The sequence below is a fragment of the Nycticebus coucang genome, chromosome 9 (genome assembly GCF_027406575.1).
Source record: "Nycticebus coucang isolate mNycCou1 chromosome 9, mNycCou1.pri, whole genome shotgun sequence".
Taxonomy (NCBI): Eukaryota; Metazoa; Chordata; class Mammalia; order Primates; family Lorisidae; genus Nycticebus; species Nycticebus coucang.
Genome location: NC_069788.1, coordinates 25,438,740 through 25,449,377, shown reverse-complemented (window position 1 = coordinate 25,449,377; position 10,638 = coordinate 25,438,740). Strand labels below are relative to the sequence as shown.

General features: G+C 34.3%; 1 pseudogene; it reads right to left on the bottom strand.

Moving 5' to 3' along the window:
* Window positions 1-254: 254 nt before the first annotated feature.
* Window positions 255-1,161, bottom strand: LOC128594944 (centromere protein Q-like; annotated as a pseudogene).
* Between the last annotated feature and the right edge of the window lie 9,477 nt (window positions 1,162-10,638).

Below are 10,638 nucleotides of genomic sequence, written 5' to 3'. Positions count from 1 at the left end.
CAATATAAATGCTAATTTTCTAGATGTGACAACTGCTAAAAAGAGTTTTCAGAACTACATTAGATATTAATGATAGACCTACAGAGGCTAATTTTAAAGTGCCTATCAGGGCATAATAAATCCTACAGAAGCCTCAGCCTCTGCAATATCATCATAGGTTAATAGCTTTACAAATCATAAACATTGAAAAAAACAAAAAAAAACAAAAAAACAAATCATAAACATTAATATAGGACACTCCAAGAAAAAACTGTTCAGGTGGCATCCAGTTTCTTACAGGCTTCTTCAATGAGCGTTAACATGTTCTTTTTTTTTTTTGGCCGGGGCTGGGTTTGAACCCACCACCTCCGGCATATGGGACAGGCACCCTACTCCTTGAGCCACAGGCGCCACCCAGAGCGTTAACATGTTCTTAATCTGGGAGGCATTATGAAGAACATCCAAGTCCTTTAGAAGAGCATTCTGGTTTGGAATTAGTGTCAAAATTTCTTTCTGAAGTGTGGGTGCTTTGAGACTTTTCTGAGAAAGTTCTGGAAGAGACAGCACACTCCTACTATCCATCTGAAGCACTTGTTTTAGTGTCTTCTCTTCCTCTTCTGCCTCACTTTCCAGAATTTCAATTTTTGTTTAGGCTCTGAATATCCTCAGTCATCAATTCTGCAGTCTCTACCATTTTTTCTATTTCTTCCTGCAATAATGCCAGACCTTCGTTATTAGCTTGCTCCCGTGCCCTTTCCACATCCAGTAGACTTGACACCTGAGTTAAATCCTTCAGCTTTTCAGGAGGGACTTTCAGGATTTCACAGAGTTGTAGCAATCTTTTTTTCAGTAAGTTGAGATGATACTGTATTTCTTCTTTTTCTCGACTACTATTGCTCCAAATTGTTATGATGACTGATTCCTTATTGTTTGCAGCTGCTCTCTGCTACTCTTTGAAAGTGGTTGCCAGGTTTTCCTTTTGTTAGGTGCTATCTTTATCTGTTTTATATTAGTATGCTTTGTTTGTCCTTCAGAAGACAGATGGTTTGAATGACTTTTATTTCTTTTTCCTGTGTTTCTAACCTTTTCCTCTGACAACTCTTCATCATCATCAGTTTTCCTTTTTGAATTTCTTTTTAACTGTTGAGACTTTTTCTTGGAAACATGTGGTTTACCAGGCATCTTGATCACTAATTTCTCAGAAACCCTTCGGGGAGCCAAGCTCAGGATAATTCGTGCCCAAACCTGTCTTCTTTAATAACATGTATCTCTTTGTTAAATTTCTCATTCAGATAATAAATTGTTTTCCTGATTTCACTGAATTGTCTATCTGTACTCCCATGTATCTCAATGAGTCTCATTAGATCATTATGGATAATTATACAACTCTGCTACAGTATTCTTCATGTTCCCCAGAAAGATCCTTTTGTTTATAATAACAAGTTAAACAATTGAGTAGTCACCTTGATCTTACTTCACCTACTCACATGATATGTAGGAGGAGGAATTTTGCATGTAGGATATTTTTTATTTATGCCCTTTCACTAATTTCCAAGTTTTGATTGGTATGATTTAGAACTTCAGTCCCAAATTATAATTAAATTATTATATTATTAACCTCAAATTATTCCATTTTGATAGGATTCTCAATATTTATGCTTACAGATAAATTTATATTTCTAAGAATTACTTAGTTTGCTTCTTTTCTTAATAAAGTTTCTTTGTATTATATTATACCATTGTAGGGTTGTAGATTTCATTAGCTGGATTGGATTTTATTTTTGCACTAGTTTTGAGATGTTTAAAGTGAAATATACATGTATAAAAGCATATAAAGCATAAATACACAGTTCACAGAGAAAACATCCAAATAAATACCATCCAGGTCAAGAATATGCTACCAGTACCCCCAAAGACCTCAATGTTTCCCATTCCAAAATTATTCACTTTACTCCCCCCAAATGAGCAGAATCTTTACTCTCAATACAGGAGATTGATGTAACATGCTTTAAAATTTAGTTTGTATAAGTGAAACCATTCACACATATTCTTTTGGGTCTGGCTTCATTTACTATATATTTATTGTATTTGTAAAATTTATTCTGCTTATTTCATATAGTTGTAGTTTGTTTCTTTTCATTCCTGTGTCCATTCCTGCATGTAGTTTGACTCTACCACAATTTTTTTTAATTATTCTATTAACAGAAATTTAGGTTGGTTTTAATTTGAATCTCTTATGAATAATACTGCTAAGAATATCTTTATATGATTTTTTTGTTATTTGTTTGCATGCATTATTTTGATTGGAAGATGTTACACACACACACCTATACATACACGCGCGCACGCACACACACACACACACTCCCCTAAAAGTAAAACTTCATCCAGCAGAAATGGAGAGTTCTAGTTGTTCCATTTCCTCAGAAATATAGATTTAATTTAATTTTTTAAAATTTTGGCCATTTTGATGGGTACATATTTCTGCTTCATTGGAGTTAAATTTGCATTTCATGGCAACCAAGGAAGTTGATCAGTTTTTCATATTTTGGGGACCAATACAGTATATATCCTCTTTTGTGAAGTATCTATTTTAAGTCTCTTACCCAACTTACTATTAAGTTAATTACTTTTTCTCATTGGTTTAAATAATTTTTGCATATTTCAGACACAGCCTTTTTTATAATTTTATGTTTTCAAATATTTCTTCCACACTGTGGATATCCTTATCCATTATCTTAATAAAATGCCATTTGATACATATCAATTCTTCATTTTGATGTATTCCAGTTGAATTTTTTTAATGACTAAGGTTTTCAGTGAAAACATTGAAACGGCCCATGCCACTAGGGGCTTACGTTTAAATTGAGAGATTTTTAAAGATACACTTGTCAGAGTATTACACATACATAAATGGTATAAGGCATTAGGGTTGAGATGCTGCAGAAGGCAAATGGACAAAAAAGAGAAACCCAGTGTGTTAAAATGTGGTGAAATAAGATGAATTTTGACCTAACTTTGAAAATGAATATAAAATTTGGTTGTATAAAAAAAGAAGGCAGAATATTCAGGAATATTCTTGAAAAAAATATGGAAGGACATATAGAATAAATAAACACAGAAGAAAGAAGCATACAGCCTCCAGGCCACACTTCTGGGCTCAAATTCTTACTTTGCTGTACCTTTCCTGTGGCCTTGGGCAAATTAAATAACCTTTCCTTCACTCAGTTTCCTGATGTATAAAATGGGAGGGCAAGATGATCTCACAATTACCTACTTTTTTGACCTTTCAGGATCAAAAATGAAAATAAACTTGACCATATATTACATTGTCAAGAAATATCTGCTATTATCATAACGTAAAACGTAATACATGTGTAGAGGTCATATGAATTAAAACACTGAATTCTTCTTATATTACAAACATCCTAATGAATATTCTATATACAATACCTTATTTGATCATCACATCAACATTGTAAGGATAAATAATTATTTTAAAGATGATTCTACCAACTTTATTGAAGAATTATATAGAGAAAAATATCATAAAAAAATGCTAGCTATTTATGCAAGGACATTTAAGAGCAAACCTTGAGTGTCAGAATGACAAATCTGGATGTGATCCATGCTGTGCTTAAGGGTTTACTAGAGAAAATGAAATGACTAATGAAAATAATATTTTAGGAAAATTTAATCTTGCAAAAGTTTACAGGATGGTCAGGAGTGCAGAGTCGTTAAAAGGAGATAGGAAAGCTAAGAACCCTTTTATGTTGAGTAAGCCTGAATTTATCTATGTCTTTTGGTCTGACAAGAAAATAATTTGATAAAGTAAAAAGCATTCTATGTGACCTGAAATTTTTACCTAGCTCATCACATATATTGTAGAACTTGACTCACATAAGCAAAGCTAAATAAAAATTATTTAAGGCCTATCAGTGAGGTCATTGATTAATGACCTACTCTATTTGGGCTACTGAAAGAAAATATCATAGACTGGGCGAGTTAAACAAAAGATATTTATTTCTCACAGTTGTAGGGTCTGGGAAGTTCAAGAGAAAGATGTGGCTGATTTGGTTCCTGGTAAGAGACCTTATCCTGGCTTATGGAGGGATGCCTTCTCTCTGTGTTATCATATTTCCAGAAGGAAAGCTCCGGTCCCTTCCCCCTTTTGTAAAGGCCCTAGCCCTATTGGGTTAGGGCCCTGCCCTTACCTCATTTAACCTTAATTACCTCATTATAGGTCCTGTCTCAAAATGTAGTCACATTGGAGTATAAGGCTTTAACATATAAATTTTGAGGAGGGACATAATTGAGTCTTCAGCAGTCAAGGTAACTTAGGAATTACTTACGTGAAAGTCTTAGGAACCTCAAAGAAACAATAAGATACAAGTTTCTGAGGCTGACATTCTGCCTGTAAGCCACTATACTTAATAAGAATGATATTTATCAGTGTATTGGGTGAGTCAAAGTCCAGTATGATTCCCAGGGAAGTACATCTGTGCAAGAGTTAATGAAAACCCAAAGCAGTCCTCTTTGTTACTCTCCTCCCACCACGGAATGCATAGATGCAAACTGAATTTTTCCTTACTTTTTATTCATTAGTTCATTGTGGCTCATCACAAGATCTAAGACTATTGAAATTTCAATATCTCAAATATATGACAAAGATTTTATGATGAAGTCACCAATAGGGCAAGATTTTCTACCTCACATAAAATATCTCTGCAAATGTATTCTCCTAAGGCTGTAGTTTATAAACATTAATAAACTTCAGAACATTTTAATCAAATGAGATCCCAAGAATTAATATAAACTCAATATGTAAAGCAAATATAGTACAGTTGCTCTGATTAAACAGCGGGGACTGGATTCCTGTTCATTGATTGCCCTCCCACACTCTAGCCTGATGAAGTTATTAAGGCTTAGGAGAAGCTCTCCTGAGTTGCACATAGCGGAACACCTCTGCTCTAATTTGAGACTTTTGAACACCATGATACTAGAATTCCTCTACACTGGCAATGCTTCCATAGATGTAAGGTCTAAGGGCTTTATGGAATTGATTACTGAACTGAGAGTCAGAGAATTGGGGCAAAAGTACCTTGATTTCTCTGCTAATAGCTTACTGTATGGTCTTAACCTCTCTGTTCCTCTTGATACACATCCCATCATCTATAAATGGAAAAGTTGATATCAGAACACTTGTCTATGAAGCAGGAAATATATATAAAATACATGTAAAATAAAAATAAGTAACTCCTGATTATAATTATCTTATTGCTACATAAACATGGAAATGAAATTAAGAAATGTTTTATTTAATGGCATTTGACAGAAATTGATTCATTTTATTAACATAAAATGTTTCCTGTTTAACATCCAAGTGTTCTTTCTGATATCAATTTCTTCATTGATTTTGGTGTTAATAACTTAATACTCACACGTTTAACTGATTCATTCTCTCCATATGCAGAGAAAATAAAGGAATATATTTGTTCAATTCTTGTTGCACATATCATCTATTATGTATCTATATATACGATATGTAATTATTTAAATTGCACATGAACTTTATGGTCACCCTGTATACATGTATATGTAAATTCATATACAATTGATCCTTGAACAACATCAGGATTAGGATTACAGACCCCTCTCACAGTTGAAAATACACTTCAACTTTTGACTCTCTCAAAGTATGAATAGCCTACTGTTGACCAAAATCCTTACCAAGAACATTATTTGATTAATATGCTTATTTTATGCATTTGTAACATAACTGCAATTTTCTTTTTTCTATTTCTAAGGTATACACTGTGTGAGTTTTTTTCAGATTGTGACAAATCTCCAAAATTTTTCTAGAATGTTTGTTTAAAAAAAAAATCTGCTTATGCATGAACCTGCCCAGCTCAACCTATGTTACTCACCCTGTATATACAAGCAGGGTGCCAAAAATGTATGCACATTTTCAGAAAGAAAAAACTGTATTAAAATTGTAATACTCATGTCCTGTTTGACTTCTGCGATTATAAGAGATAAAGATACAATACACGAGATATCAAGTGTTATTGGTATATGTATATTGACTATTACAGTTTTCCTTTCTGAAAATGTGTATACGTTTTTGGCACCCTCTGTATATATACCCTTTATATATATAAAATAAACACGTTAATTGTTTAAACTTGTATTGTTACATAATAAAAATAAATTTGTAAGTAAAAAAAATTTAACCAGCAAAATTCAAATGTATACTGATGATTGAATGCAAAAGTTGATGTTGTTTTCTGATAGTATATCCCTGTGAGCACCTAAATATGGAGCTGGCTGCTCCACTGCAAGTTCTTCAGTGTTTCTCTGTCTGCATTTAACGTGTCTGAAAAGGCTTCAGGACTCCCTCTGTTACTCCAGGTTTGCACTGCTATGAAACCTCCCTTTGTACGACCTACTTGATGTCCCTTAGTAATATATTACTTATACTTTAATTTGTCTGTGACCACTAAAATGGACCAATTGGTAACACTGCAGTTGTAACTAGCAGCCTAAACAACAGCAGTAACGTCATGCAGTGCCTGTGTAAGGTTAGCACATAAATAATCGAGACTAGTGTTCATTCGTTTTGTCACTAAAATAAAATCCCCCTAGAGAACTTTTGGAGTCTGAAAATTTATTTCCATAACCAAATTTGTGAAATACTGAGGTTAGTTGCCTAAGTGATGTAATGTCCTTATTAGATTTCAAATCTATTCTGTCTGGGGCTGTGTGATGCAAGCCAGAATCTCCAAGTTCTAGCTCTCAGCTCAAGGGTCTCCCAAAGGGGAGATAAATGAGTCTTTTATTAATTTTTTTGTTCTTGAAAAAGATTAACCGCTTTCCACTTCTTTATGTATAAAATGGAAATAATGATGCCTATCATTGGTTGTTATAAAGATGAAAGGAAATAATGTATGTAAAAAACATTGTAACAACCAGTTAAATATAAGGCATCATTAGCGCCTAGTAGCTGAACACATTCAAAAGGCAGAGGTAGGAGAAAAGAAGAGATAAATAGCAAAAGTAAGTTTTAGTTTCAAGAACGAGATATTGTAGCAACACTCTCGCATCATTCTTTCTTTTCCATAAACTCTACTTTTACCTAAGTAAAACCCTTTTGCCCAAGTGTTACATTAATGCTGTGCCAAGAATAAAAAAACTTCACAGAAAGTGTGTTTTAAAGTAGGATCAAAAATTAGGTAAAATAAATTAAATTCAATACAATTTTCTTTTATCTATGCCAATGCAAACAACTGCTCATTTTTCCTCTCTCTCCCCCTCGACAGTAATTCAATCATGTGCTTTCTAAACTTAACTTAAAAAATGACTTGAAACGTAATTTTCAAAGAGTCTTTCATAGGACAAAAATCTTAAGTTTGCAATTTTTCTTTTTTTTTAACAGATCTTACTCTAGCCCCTGGGCTAGGGTACAAAGGCATCATAATAGCTCACTGCAATCTCAACCTCTTGGCTGTTTATCGTCCTGCCTCAGCTTCCACCAAGCTAATGTCTAATTTTTGTAAAAAGAGTCTCCCTTCTTGTTCAGGGTGGTCTTGAATTCCTGACTTCAAGGGATCTTCCTGCCTCAGCCTCCCAGAGTGCTAGGATAACAGGCATAAGCCAATATGCTGGGCCTCAAATATATATATATATATTATTTTATTTTATTTTATTATTTTAGTTTTTTTTTTTTCGTAGAGACAGAGTCTCACTTTATCGCCCAGGGTAGAGTGCCGTGGCGTTACACAGCTCACAGCAACCTCCAACTCCTGGGCTTAGGCAATTCTCTTGCCTCAGCCTCCCGAGTAGCTGGGACTACCAGCGCCCACCACAATGCCCGGCTATTTTTTTGTTGTAGTTTGGCCAGGGCCGGGTTCGAACCCACCACCCTTGGTATGTAGGGCCGGCGCCCTACTCACTGAGCCACAGATGCCGCCCTCAAATATTTTTTTACTGGATACTCATGGATAAATCTGTAAGCATATATTAAAAAAAAACTTTCTGTAAATAGTCACTAAGACTATTGTAGAATTTTATTCTCCTTCTTAAGATTAAAGTCATGCTTAGTCACTTTTAAATTTTGGCCTAACTGTTGTAGCATTTCCTTTAATAATAACTTAGTTTTTCTTTATGAAAATCACATTCATAACATTTGAATTTAAAAGTAAATATTTAATTCTTCTACTTTGACAATAGGCTATACCAATTAATAAAAAATATTTTGCCTATTACTTGTCAATATAATAAATTAAGGAAAAAAATCCCATTAAATTGGTACACCACAGTCAAGGACGTTCAGGTCAAGCAAATGCTTTCGGATATCTTGTGATGGAAGGTCTTTGTACTCCATTAGAAAAGATAGGATAAAGAATATTGCATTTATTATGCTGAGATAATATGATTTTCAGAACAACATATTGCAGATAAAAAGGTTTTCATGTTGTCCTCGGACTATATAGTTACTAATTATGTCAACTTTTACTTATAAAATAAATGTACATAGGATCCGATAAATTTAAAATAAAGAGCTGCCTCACATATCTCCCGAATTGTCGCAGGATGTAATCCTATTTGTAACATCACTCAAAAAATGTTCTGTGTAAGAAATAAAAGACATTTGGGTTGTAATAAAATTGCTTTGAGTGAGTGTTTCTTGAGTGGCTGAACTTCAGGCTATTGCCCGCCATGACATGGAATTTCAAAGTGCTCAATTTTCTTTTAAATCTCCCTTGATACCGCCTCTCTCAGCCCCTAGCCAGCGGAAAAGGGCACACAGTTATGTCGAACATTCGTGTTTCTAGTTTGGAGTCGGAAGCCAAAGAATAAAAGAATTCTAGAATGAAATGAAGATTTTCAAGCCCTTTGGTGAGAACAGCTACTCCTGAAGGAAAGGTAGCAATATGGCAAACATACAGACCCACGAGTCACAGTTAGATACAAAGGAAAAAAATGGAAAAACGTGTTCTGAGAATTAGGACTCTCTGCAGGGATAAAATTGGCTTTTATTTGAAAGGGATTTTTATTCTTTTCTGTCATTAAAGCTAGATCAGGCCATAAAGTTTTATGTAAAATAGTCATGTTAGTAAAACCAATGAAATGTGTAAGTGCTGTATTAGGTAAATTTTTTTTTTTTAATGTTGATTTGTTGCTAACCAAGAACCAACTAAGAACCAACACTGTCAAAAAAAAAAGTTTTATTACTCACACCCAAAATGTTTCTTAAAAAAAAATAAACTACGGCCGGGCGTGGTGGCTCACGCCTATAGTCGCAGCGCTGTGGGAGGCCGAGGCGGGTGGATTGCCTGAGCTCAGAGGTTCAAAACCCATATGAGCAGCAGTCAGCCAGAGTAAGACCCCGTCTCTACCAACAACATCAAAAACAGCCAGCACTGCAGGAGAAAGAAGAAAATCAACAAAAAAGGAGTACTTCAAACAAACATGAACAAGCACACTGAAATTAAAAATAAAAATAAAAAAAATAAACTACATGCATATTATGGAATAGATTTTTTCTGAAGCATTTTACTATGTAATTTTAGAAGAAATTGAATGATCATTATTTATATAATTTCATGTTTCTTAAAACTATGACACTTTAAAAATTCAGTGCATTTTGCTGCTCATTAGCTATTGACTTTTTTTAGTTAAAAAATGGTAAGCTAAGAATACCTAAACAAAATATGCTAAAAACACTAAACAAACTGAGTTAAGGTAAGCATTTTAAAATACTTGAGAGGTCAAATCCAAGAATTACTAACATTAAAAACTCTCAGGGTGGCGCCTGTAGCTCAAGCAGCTAATGCACCAGATACATACACCAGAGCTGGCAGGTTCAAATCCAGCCCAGACCTGCCAAACAATGACAACTACAACCAAAATATAGCTGGGTGTTGTGGCCGGTGCCTATAGTCTCAACTGCTTGGGAGGCTGAGGCAAGAGAATTGCCCAAGCCCAGGAGTTGGAGGTTGCTGTGAGCTGTGACGCCACAGGTCTCTACCCAGGGTGACAGCTTGAGGCTCTGTCTCAAATTAAAAAAAAAAAAAAAAACCTCTCAGTGAGATTTTAGGTAGTAACAACTCCAATATTACATCTCAATTGATTCAGAAAAAACATGTGACTCCATGTCTTTCAAATACAGACTTTTTGGAGTAAGAAAACCAACTAGATTTCTAGGGGAGAAAAAAAGATGTGTTTGTTAATGATGGGACTATAAACCATATATCTTAAAATTAAATTTTCTCATTATTTGATGAGGAATATTCTATTATTTGATAAAGAACAAAATGATCCTCTGAATTTTATTCTATCATTTTCCTTAATCAGCCAATTCCACATCATAACTTAGTACTCTAACTGAATTTACTAGCCATTTACTACTGTTCACATTCTTCCTCATTTCTCTTTCTCCAGTATACGAGGATCAAGTGTACTTCCCCACCGGCTGGGAGTTAGGCACGACCACAGGGCTGGGACTGCGGTGAGGTCCTCACGTCTGGTGCAAAATTTAAGGGAATGTCAAGTATCTCAGTTACCAAGAAAAATTATATTTCAATGAATGTTTTAAAGAATCAAAAGTAATGCAAAAAATCTAGGATGATCAAAATACAAATAAAAGTGGGATCAGAA